Here is a 12,314-nt window from a genome sequence, read left to right as displayed (position 1 = left end):
GAGCTGACCTTTCTGTTCTGCTGATAGAACCACGGCGCATCCTCCCCACACCCCGTTCGGCACTGTTTCTTTCTCTCTTCTCTGTTACAGAGTGGGGCCAGTGTGATGGAGAACGGGAGCCCTTCCCTACCCCCACATCGCCATCCTCCGACGATGGAGACAGTTTATTAGGTGGAGGAGATGAAACAGCCTCCAGTTCTTTCTTTCTCTTTGGTTGTTGTCAGTAGCCGGCATTGTCTGAAACGGCTACAAAAGCGACACCTGCCCCGCAGTACCTCGGGAGGAGGTTTGCAGTGGGGGTGCTGGTGCAGCCAGGTGGGTGGTGGGGGTGCTTTCATGTTTATCAGATCAGAGGCGGCGTGTCAAAACAAGGTGTTCCTTTGAGAGCCCTGGGGCTGGGCTACAATACGAATCGTTTGTCCGTGGGAAGGGTCACCAATTAATTAGCAGTTTTATTTAAAAAAAAAAATAAAAAAAATAAACTGGCAGCCCTTCTGAAATTTAAGCACGTTGTTCATGGTGTAATTATAGATGAAATATTAGAGAAGTGGACTAATTACACACAATGCACTTGAGCCCAATTAAAATAGCATCTGCAGTGAACGTAGGGGTATTCTCTTTCGTTAATAAGAAATACTTTCTTAACAACAGAAAATAAAATAGCTAAATTGGATATGCAGTTGAGATTATAAATATCCTATTAGCATATAAAATGAGGATTAACCTTATTTAATCACTGCTTGCTTGATCATCAAAAGTCATGTTTCACCTCTATAATGTAGCTGTATCCTCTCTGAAAAAAAAAAAAAAAAAGCAGCATATTAATAAATTTAGCTAATTAGGTGCTTTTTCTCATCTGCTCAATGGAGCTGGTGGAGCAAACTGGCTGCCTCTAACCGCTTGGGTCTTCCTCATCTCATGTGAAGTTTAAGCTTATTTCCAGGCAAGAGCTGTTGGTGAAGGTGCGGGGCTTATTGTATAGATTCATATATGGGGTTCTGGCCTCTGTGGCTTGGTGGGAGCAATGGTATCAAAGGGGACAGCGAGCTGTGAGGCTGATGGGGAGGAGAAGAGAGACAGGGAAGAACAAAAGGACTCAAATTATGGATTTTATCCCCTGCAAAGCAAAGCTCTGCCTAAACATTGCCATGCGAGGGCCCATTCTAATTCCAGCTCGGTGGCCCGGGGAGGGTCAGGCCAGCTTGGTTTGCTGTGGGTCTGTCACCGCCAGGGTCCCTGGAAGCCAGCTGGCGCGCGGAGGATGCCGTGCTCCCGGCGCGGCAGGGAGAGGTGCTACCCACCAGCTGGCGACCTGGCTGTGCGGAAGCAGGCCAAGGGGGCTCGGGCAGCGAATGGAACGCTCTGACCTCCAACCTTGTCTATAAATATTCAGCTGATCTGCTACGTGCAAAAGGAGAGCAGCTCTAAGTGAGGAGAAGGCTTCAAATCAATTATTTTGGAATATTTTTTGGCTATGCCCCGTAGGAAAGGAGCCTGCGGTATGCTGCCTGCCACGTCTGAGGACGGTGTGGCAGGTTTCAGGGCTGGTCTTATTTGCAGAGCTGTTTTGCCTCTGGCTCCATCACGCTGCCCCTCTGCCGGCTGTCTGCATGGCAGAAAACAGAGGCCAAGCAATGGCAGGGCAGGAGCAATCCTGAGAAATATATGCCCAGTTTGATCTAAACCCACGCAGCTCTGCTCCCTGGTTGTGCCCTGTTTCCATTAGTGTCCGTGTGAGTTTTCCTGGCACAAGGGCCGGTGGCTGATAGCTTGCAGAAGCTGAGTTTTAAATGTGCCTGTTGAAGCATTCCCAGAGGAAAGGCTTGAGCAATGCCATCCTCGCTGGGCTGAGGCAGGGCCCTGCGGCATTCAGGGCATGTCTTCAAGGGCTTGGAGCTGTAATGTGGGCTCTTGGCTCCTTGGCTTCAGGTGAAAGTTACCCCCTACAACTTGCCTCAGCATCACCCCAGCCCAGGGACCATTTCAGCTTTGCTTTTACCGGGTGTGTTCGGCTTTGGTCCAAGTGTGGGCCTTGCTATCAAAAAAAACTCCCACCCCAAAACCCAACCAAAAATTAGCTCAAGCCAAGTCTCTAAAAATACTCGTTACTGCAATGCTTAAAATGAATAAAGTGGTTCTCTCGGCCATAGCAATTGTGTGAACGGGGATGGAGGCATAGAAAGTCCCATATTTATTTGCAGCTCCTCTTTGCGACCTGTCCACACTGAGCCACACTGAAGCAGCAGCTGGCCCCTGTCCTGACCCTGGGCAGAAGTGTGAATTTTCCCCTGGCTTTCACAAATGCTAGTCAAGTGCACCAAGGGACGGTGGTTTTATTTATCGTATTCAAGGAGCCACAATTGGATGTTTCGCAACAAACTGGGTTCAGCCTGTGATTTACAGTAATGGGGAAGAGCGCTCTGCTGGCATGGCCCTGGTGTTGCCAAGTCTTGTGATGGTTGCAATGATTTTTCCTTACTGCCACAGCGCCTGGAGCAAAGTGTTCATAAGCGTTTCAGATTTTTTTTTTTTGTTTGTTGGTAGTGGCAGTGGAGGGCTTTGTTTTCTTGTATTAAGAGCAGCTTTCCATCCCTTAGGGCAGAACAAAAGAGCTTGGAAGCATGTTCTCAGTGTCCCCACAAAGACTCAAAAGGCAGTAAGTTTTTTTTTTTTGTTTTTGTTAAAGGAACCCCCAATTTGTTTTCCCACAATTGGTTTAAGTCACTCTGGCATGAGTTCATTTCCTTTCTTGCCTGATTCATGGATGCTGGAGATGGGCAGTAGTACCAGAAGTGGCAGCTACCTCCGTGCAGCTCCCACTGCTCTCTGCAGGACAGGAGGGGGGGGATGCTAGCCAGTGAGGTCTGCAGAGGGGTCTGGGCTGATGTAGTAGGCATACACCTTTGGTTGCTGTTCCTGTCTTTAAATCCCTTTTAATACTTAGGAGTTTGAGATTTAACATCACTTTTCCTCTTACCTGGTAGAACAGGGTTAAAGGAACCAAAGTGTGAATATAGCTCAAAATATTAAAATCGAACTCATGGTGGTCCTGTTCCAGTTTTCTCTTCAAAACTCCCACTCCCAGCGACTCCTGGCAGTGGCACAGGACACCTCCTCATTCGTGGCCTCTTTCCCCCTCCTTTGCTTTTGGTCTTAGAAATCACATTCAACTAAGCCCTTCAGAGAAACACGGGAGGCAAATTGAAAGTGACTAGGAATAAAATAGACTTTGCCATGCGGGGGAATTCGAGGTGTTGTACTGTCAGGGAGGGCTGTGGGTGAAATGACTGAATCCAGAAACATATGGAAAACGGAAAGGTCTGCGGGTGATCATAACATCAAAAACATGAAATAAAGTCAGCTGCCCATGGTGGAAATGCAAGTTCAGGGACTGCTGCAAACGAACGAAGGAAAATACAAAAGGGAATGCGAAACATTTTTCTGGCTTTCATGGCTATTCATACCACGAGAAATCTCTCTTTGGGCTCTGGTTTTAAATTGTTTATGTTTTATTTCACTGCTGCTATACCCTTAAATCATGGTAATATTCCTGAGCATAGAAAAGATAACTTGGGGGACTCTCGTTTCGTGGCAGGAGAGTGAAATGCTGTTTTCAGTATAGCTGCAGCCCAAATCCTTCCTTTTTTCCACCCCTTGAGACTCCCCGCTCCCCCCCACCCCCGCCAGCATTGATGCATTAGGCAAACCCAATGTTAATAGCAGCTTCTGGTCTCGTCAAGTGGGCCGAAGAGTTAAACCCAAACGAAGCTGGCAGTTGACTTTTATCCACTTACATCCAATTAAGAGGAACTCTTCGGCTCCTCATGAGTTGTTAATCCCTGCAAAGAGAGAAAGTTTGGAAAATAAAAAATCCCCAAGTGCCACAAGAATGTTAGGTTGGGTCCGACCTCCCAACAAACAGCAGCTTCCCTTCAAAGAGATTATTCATCTCGCTTCCCACTTAGCCATCGAAAACGCAGCGGCCAGATTTCCAGAAGTCTCGGCAGCTGGCAGCTCCCTTGGAGATCCTTTCTCCTGCCTGCTCAGAGCCCAGAGCAAGAGGAGCTGCTGCCCTTCCCGTGCTTTAGGGGGGGAAAAACTGTGGCTACTTTGTTAAGATGCTTAAATTGGGCTCAGGCTCGTTTATGAGCCTGGCCCTGGCCACCGTGGTTGGTGGTCACTTCTGGTCTCCCTCTCCAGTCCTTCAGGGGAGGTTTATGCAGCCATTCAGCTTCGCCTTGAGGTTGCTATGTCACGGGTAAAGGGTCCCGTTGCGATGCGGGACTGCTTTTATGGGGGAAAGCAGAAGCCAAGATGCTTCGGCGGTGGAGGGGGGAGGAACAGGTCTTTCCTGAGAAGATCAAAGGAGCGGAGAGGAGGGGACTGACTTTTGGCAAGAAGGGAACAGGGCTCATCTTGCTGCCTTCACACCGTAATTCATGGCTTGTTTTCGCAACCCATCATACGATTTCTTCCTTAACCCAGGGGGGAGGACTTGGTTAAATTGTAAATGAGTATTACTGCAAGCACTCTGAGGAAATATGTTCTTTCCCCACAGAGCCCATACATTATTTCCATGTAGTTACGGGGCCTCGCATTTCCTGGAACTATCATCCAGACCTTAATTCTCCTCACACGACATCCCTTTAAAATTGCGAAGGTCTCTTAATCAACCTTTGTATCAGCGGCAAATTTGCAGTATGACCTAATTTGAAAGATGTCTCAAAGTGCTGACTCAAAGGGTTGGTGAATAAAGGCCAGCCGTTGCCGCCGTGACATTAACGCGATGCAAAACAAAATCGAGTTGCATCAGCTGAACATTAGTTTGCAAAAAATATTAGTGATTGAAGCCGCTCGCTGGCCATCTTTTATTTATACTTACCAGATTTATACTTTTTGGGGTCTGAAATGGCTCTAAAACCAACTTCTGGAGGAGAGGCATGAAGAGACTCCTTAATGGTGAAAAATCCCAGTTGGATCTATACATCTATGCTGCATCATTTACACTTCATAATCTCCTCTTTTTTATAGAGCAGGAGGCAGACACATTATTTTAGAACTTTTATTAAAATATTTATACAGCAACAGATGAAAATTCTCATCCTAATATGTCACTTTGCATTTTTCGGTTACGTTCCAAGTCTTTATCTTTTTTCCTTCTCTAATTGAAACGCAGCCGATACTCCTTCATTCTCTGGATAAGTAACTGTCTTAAAACAACTGGCAATTACTTTGGGACTCAAAAAGGAAAGAAGGGATTTGGGCCAGAAAGTTTATGGGGGGAAAAAAATTCCCTCAAAAAGCAAAAAAACCCTAACTCCACCATTGTTTTATTTAACTTCTCAAAAGAGAAAAAGTGAGTATAAATTATTGAGTTTTTTGCTAGGATTTTATGGGGGCATCGTTTCAATTCTTTTTTTTTTTTTTTTCTTTAGCTTCTCTTTTCCCTGCTTTCTCAAGGAAACTTATCTGAGCTAGAACAACCTGGCTAGAGAAGAGCAGAGTGCATTTCTTAGTCGGTTTGTCAAATATTGGCTGCTAATTAACACTCAGAAGAGTTACTTAAGAATCAGGGGTCTAGGGATGAACCAAGTCAGCAGGAACTATTTTTCCCTGTGCCTTTTTTTAATATATTTTTAAATTGAAATGTCAATAATGCAAATCATCTAATATGTGCTGATAAAACGTCTATGACTTTGCACTGAAGTGGCTGAAAATCGGACACACACATGCAGAGAACAAGGGAGACAGGCCATTAATTTAAAATTTAGAGGACCAATAAGTTTTTGATAGCGATGGGTTACTGTGCTAATGATTATTTAACTCGCTTCATGTTGGGTTAAGTATGTATGGCTATGTAAAGTGTAACGCCTTATTGAAGTGCGACAATGAGACTTTTGCCTCTGAAATGTTATATTCAAAGGGAGGGGGGGGAAGGCAGCGGGATTATAAAAAGCAGTTACTATATGATAGCACATTTCAAGCAGTTGTGAAGCAGAAGCTGCTACAGTTACAGAAGTAAATTTTGCTACTCCACGAAAAAAACTACATACACAAACCCAAAATACTTCTACACTGCAGGAAAAAAACACACAGACGCAAACCCAAAATACCTCTACACTGCAGGAAAAAAACCCAAACAACATGCACAAACCCAAAATACTTCTGCATTTCCCCTCAGCTCCTTCTTGGGAGCTATTTTAGCATGGCTGTATTCATTGATGGCTGCAAGCACAGCAAGCGGAGCATGGCTGGAGGTTTTACCTTGCTGGATATTCTAATTCTTCTTATCCTTTTTCTTTTTTATTTTATTTTATTTATTTTTGTTTTTATTTTTATTTATTTATATTTTTTATTTTTATTTTTATTTTTATTTTTATTTTATTTATTCTTCAAATGTGTATTTCCACGTTAAGATACTGCAGGGTTTGGGGTTTGTTTGTGTCTTTAGAGCTTGAAGGGACATCTGTACCTATTATTCAATAAAACACTGATCATTCTTTTTCAAGTAAAAGGCAACACCATTTCTAAGTAAGAAGAGGAAGAAAAAAAAAAAGAGGTGAGAATAACAATAAATGTTTGATTCCCTGTAAATGATTTGCAGACCTTTTTTTATGCCATCATTCTTCAAGTACAGTACTGGTTTTTTTTATTATTATTATTATTATTTTATTTATTTTGTCTTTCTAAAGGGATTGCACTTGCTAAACCCCCCATTCTGGGTTGTTAGTGCTTTATGTGGCAGATTCCTTAGCAGTAGTGTGTAAGTGCTGCCATTTGTGAGTATTTTGTGTCCTTCAGCCCTCCTAGGAAGGTGTAGGTAGGAACGCTCTAAACCTTGTAATAGTGGCCTGTGGGGAGAGGATGGCAAAGTAATGGCTAATGAACTGGAAGCTGGCTGGAATTTGGGGACAAATACTAAACATAATCAATATATATATATAATTTTTTTTTTCTAAAAAAGAAGCCAAAAAAAAAAGCAATGAAAATTTATGACCTTAACATTCCTTCAGGGTCAAGCAATTTATCAAATTCTCTCACTTTCTGGTTTCAATTACACAGCTATTGTGGAAGGAACTTATTTTAGCAGGTTCATTTGCCTCAGTAGGGAATACAGGACTTTGGCCTAATGCTTCACCTTTAGTGCAGGCCATTTGAGCCTTAGAACAAATACCAATCATCACTCTTTGGAAAAAAAAAAAAAAAAAAAGAAAAAAAATCTGCATCGGCGTGGCCTATTGGAATGGGGTTTCTGTCAAGGTAAACGGTTGTCGGCAATGACTGTGGTAGAGTGGCGATAAATCCCATTTTATTGCTGAAAAATTCCAGCTTCTCTCCATGCCTGACAGCTCCCCACATTCTCGTACCCATTTGGGCAATTTCTGCACTATGTCCATCTGGTTCTTATTACCTCTCAACCTGCCAGTGTCTGATCCAGAAAAAGTGCAGGTCAAAAACAGGGGAAAGAAACCAAGGTGATGGACAAAACAGAGAGAGAGTGATTGAGAGACCGAGCCACGCTCCCTGTTCCTCCCCCCCCCCAGACAAATAAAAAATAAAAAATAATTAAAAAAAAGGTTCAAGGGGAATAAACAAATTTAAGGGAGGCTATTAGCTTTATTATGGAGTTCCTAGCGATGTCCTTACAATAGAAAATTAAACAGGTAACAATCCACACGCTCCAAGCTTCAGTAATGCCACCAAATGTTTGATATTTACTCAGGACACGAGTGACGCCTGCCTAAATAAAACTTTCCAGGAGAAATGGGAGAAGTCAGGACATGCAACCCTCCGTTGGGGGAGTCCTGGTGCCCCCATCCCGCCTGCAGCCTTCTCCGCCGCGTGCCTTTGGAGACTCGCTTCCACAGGATCGTTTTGGGGTTGCAAATTGTTGCAGAAGGTCAGCCAACGTATAATTAAATTATAATTTGAAAAAAAGAAAAAAAGAAAAAAAAAGAAAGTTAGGCTGCCTTCGTGTGATAGAAAAGTGAGCAGAAAGGAAAATCTTCATTTCCATGCGAGTTTTTTACATGCTGCTGAATCCAGACCTACATTAGGAAGTTCAGTTTCTTCTCAAAACCTGCTGACATAAGTAGAGGGAATGTTTGGCTATTTTTTGAAATTTAAAAACCAAACAGTTTAGCCCAGGACAACTGAACTGTTATTAAGCCAAAACAAAAAAAATGTGGGAACACTGGCTCTTCTCCCAGTAAACCCTATATCGCATGATACTTGTCAAGAACCCACCAGCACTGCCAGGAGGCAAGCCGTGACCCACCAATGCAATCTTCCCCTTCAAGGGACCCTGTGAGTTTAATTGCAATCCCTGTATTTATTCTACCTGAAACACCTCGTATTCCACCCAAACCGCTGTATCTTTTCCCCAGCAGAAGATCCCTGCTCTGGCCCTGTGGTCTTGTGATGGCTTTACCCATTCCTGTTTCCTGGAGATGCCAGGGAAATTAAACCCAACTTTTTGTTTATCTCTTCCCCTAAAGGTCTGACTGAATTCCCGTCAGCAGGAAATTTGGAGCATGCCCTAAAGTCTGCTTGGTGATCTTTGGTGCCCATGAGCGTCCTGTGGTAGGCGTCTCCTATACGGTAGGACATGCCAGTAGGTGTCATGGTTTGCTTTAGCACCCAAGTTGTGGTTGTGGTGTTATGTTCGGAATTACATCCCCATGGCTTGTGGGGACCTGTTGGCTCCCAGAAGCTCAAGCTGGGGCTCCAGCAGTGAAGCAGCAAAGGGAGGTACAGTTCCCAGGGGAGCTGCAGGGACCTGTTGGCATTGAACAAGGAGACAGGGTGGAAGATGAGTAGGAAGCAAAAGGCGGGGAGAGTTCAAGTTCTTACTGCAGAATGGGTCACCTAAAAACGCCACATGTAAAACATGACACCCAGCTCACCGCCGGTCCTTGCCACTGCTCCATCTGCTGTTGGGGCATCCATTTAATATGAGAATTTGGGGGGTGTTGCTGTGGTGGGAAGAGCCTTCCTCCTTGTTAGCTTTCGGTGTCAGCAATGGCACTGAGAAACCTGACCGCCTATGTGTTTGTTTGCATTCGTCGTGCATTATAGAATCAGATTTTTTTTAAGTATTATTTTCTGCATGCCTTTTTATTCAGTTGGGGGGACACAACACCCCATGCAGATTTATTTGCCAAGCTATCAAAGTGCAGTTTGAGGTGCCTACGACAGCCTTTGCTGGACGAACCGCTCTCAACCACCCCGTTCCTCGCGAAGCCATGGGAAACAAAAGAAGCTGACGACAGGGGAAGCCCCAACTCCGACAATAAAAATATGTCAGCATGAAAATGGTTAATGGTGAGTATTATAGCTTCAAAAGAGCCCATTGGCTACCCCTAAAGGATGCCCTGCAATTGTTAAACTCATCAGATGCAACTACCCCTCCTCAGCTAGCCCTTACATTTGTCTGGCTAACAGTAAAAAAAATACTATAATAAATCGGTAACATATGTTGCCAGACAAGAATAAGTGATATAAATAAAGAGTCAAGAGACATAGCCCCTCAAGAACAATGTGTAAAGATTTAAACTTTCAATGTATTAGTTAAGCTAGGAACATTTTAGGAGAAACTTGAAAGTGGTGTACTGTTTGTTTATATCATTCCTTCTCTTTTTTTTTTTTTTCTTATTCCTTTTTTTTTTTCTTTTTTCTCTTCAGATTGCATTTTAAATCAAAATGTTCTCCATGACTGACTGCTTTGCAGCACTAGGGTAAGTCCCATTTTTCCACAGCTTAAACAAAAAATATGTCTAAGAAATCTATGCTGGAAAAGCATTTTGTTGGGTTTTGGTTTAGGAAATAAACATGATGTTGTTGGGAAGACGGCCTCTTTTCCCGCGGCCCCCCCCCCCCCCCCCCCTTCTTTGGTTGTTTGTTTTTTTTTTTTAAATCCAAATATATGAAACTGTGCATTTGCAAACAGAGCTACTGTCAGGAAAGCCAATTCTTCGTGAAGGTGACAAGTCTCCAAACTTGTAATAAATTAGCAGCAGCAGTATTAAAAAAGAAAGTATAAACGAAAATATGCTTTGAGACTTGGCTGGATATTTTATTTATCTTTTCCTTTTATTGAGACATCCTTTGAAAAATGGCATAAAATAAATAGTTTTACAAAGCGACAATATAATCAATCTCTAAACGAGAAAATAAATCAAGGATTTCATTAACTGCTGGTAGCCAGTTTAAATTGTAGTCTTGTCCATAATGTCTATCTATCTATGTATGTCCAAGTTATATTAAAAACCTTTAAATGGCTTTGTAATATCAGCTACATCTAGCTATTATAATAATTAATGATACTGTTTTATAAATCAATATATGTATTCTTGATAAATTCATATCCAGTTAATGGTGTAATTTAAATAAAAAATTAATGTAATAAAGGACATACTGGAACAGTCAGGAAATCTTTAAAGGTTAAGAGGCAAATTTGTCTAAATTCTTTTCTTTGTACCTATTTTTTGAGAAAGCCTCCATTGAAATGCAGCTGATTGCAGGCTGGCTCCTCGGATCGCACTCTTGCCATTAGTTTTGTATTAACAGTGCTCGGTGAGTTTTTGCAGCCAGAGGAAAGGGGAAAGCTCCTCCAGCAAAATGAATACTTTCCTCCCTGGTTTCTCATCCTGCTGCAAAACTGGGGAGAAAAAAAAAATAATAAAAAAAATCATTCCAATGTTTGGACAGAAAGAGAAATAGTAAAAATACCCTTTTTTTTAATCATTCCCTATTGATTCCATATTTGTATGATTACAAATAGAAGGATATTTTTGCTCATTCTATACAGAGTGTCATTAAAAAAGGTAAAATATGAATATTTTTTTCCAGGCATGAAGTGCATTCAGAGGACTGTGAAAACCCTGCAGACTGTTCAGTGTAATAAAAAGCTGTTCTTTATCTCTTGTTTTAAATACAGTTAATCCCATTTATTCAGCAAACACATCCAAGAGCAACTTGCAGGGGGGAGGAAAAAAAAAAAGGGAAAAAGCTGGAAATTGCCTTTTTGTATTTGCAGTGGTGAGAAACCGTGGCTCTGTTCCTTTGCTTTTATTTATAGTCAGTAACCACAAAATGTGTATCTAACAATAACAGGGGATTTTAATAGGCAATATTAATTGTTCTTCCCCTAACTTTTGATCTTAAATGTTTCAAACAAAGCCTGCTGACTGTTTATACACCAAATCTGTTTAAAGAATATCTTTTTGAAATGATGCAAAACACGACGCTTTGTCATCTGTACTGACACGGTACAGAAATGTCATTTTAATCCATTGAGAGATTTTTTTTTTTTTTGGGGGTGTGTGTGTATGTTAGGTTTTTTTCCCCTGAACATTGCTCTGCCTTATTTAGAGCAGCAGCGATCTGCGCAGTTTCTTTTGACACTGATGGGTATTTCAAACCCCTTACGCTGAGGGGAGGGAGGGAGAAAAAGGAATGTGCTGCCAGTCACTGCGGCGATCCGGCTCCAGAAGCCACCGCTTATTTGCTAAAAGTTTACATTTCAAATGAACTTGAAATGTAAAGGTGGGTTATCTCAGTGCTGGGGCTGCGTTATGGAAGGAGGGAGAAAGAAAATCCGGGGAGGACGACGACACCCGTGTGTCAGAGCTTACCCCCGTAGCAGTGATATAGACATTTAAAACCTATTTTGTTTTTTGCTGCAGCTAGGAGCAGGAGATACACAGCCGTTTCTAGGAGGCTTAATTTAGGCTTTATAGGAAAAACATCAAACACAGCTTACAGTAACAGGCCAAAATACATTACACGTTTTAAATATCTTCATTTGGAAACGCGCGTTATTCCCGCCCCCCCCCCCCCCCCCCCCCCCCGCCCCCCGCCTTTCCCCTGGGATCGCTAATGTGCCTCTCCCCAGACAAAGCAAGGACAAGCCCCATCCTTAAAAATTATCTGCCTTACAGATCACATTCCCAGGCATGTTCCCCGCTTTTTATTACCACGGATAACCTCTTAATGCTATCACAATTTTATACTTGTTAAGTGGACATCTTCCGTATATTTAACGGCAAACAAAGTGACTTCATTTCGGGGGGTGGGAGGAAGGAGAAATGCTTCGGGATGATTAGAAACATAAGTTCCTATCTTCTGTCACACCAGCCTATCAATTATTCAAAACCCTACTAAATTTAGATGTCTGGTCCTAAAACGTTGTTTGCACTCGTTCCCTGGGAAGATGGAGGCAGCTGATAATTTGGCTAAATTATGCGTTTGAGCCCAATGGTTACAAATGAAAGACTTGGATTCGGCAGATTTATTCGCTGCTGCTGAAATTT

At 42.6% G+C, this 12,314-nt stretch overlaps 1 long non-coding RNA gene across 10 annotated transcripts in view; it reads left to right on the top strand.

The window, feature by feature from the left end:
• The first annotated feature begins 5,112 nt into the window (after positions 1–5,112).
• Positions 5,113–12,314, top strand: part of LOC114015838 (uncharacterized) — a 19,575-nt gene continuing 12,373 nt past the window's right edge. For 7 of the 10 annotated variants that reach the window (XR_008732949.1, XR_008732946.1, XR_008732945.1 and 4 more), the window contains exons 1-2: positions 8,598–9,324; positions 9,685–9,737. This is a non-coding gene — a long non-coding RNA (uncharacterized LOC114015838). The other 3 variants (XR_008732942.1, XR_008732944.1, XR_008732943.1) reach the window with 3 other exon arrangements.

The sequence above is a fragment of the Falco cherrug genome, chromosome 6 (assembly GCF_023634085.1).
Source record: "Falco cherrug isolate bFalChe1 chromosome 6, bFalChe1.pri, whole genome shotgun sequence".
NCBI lineage: Eukaryota > Metazoa > Chordata > Aves > Falconiformes > Falconidae > Falco > Falco cherrug.
This window is presented reverse-complemented; position numbering and strand designations above follow the sequence as displayed.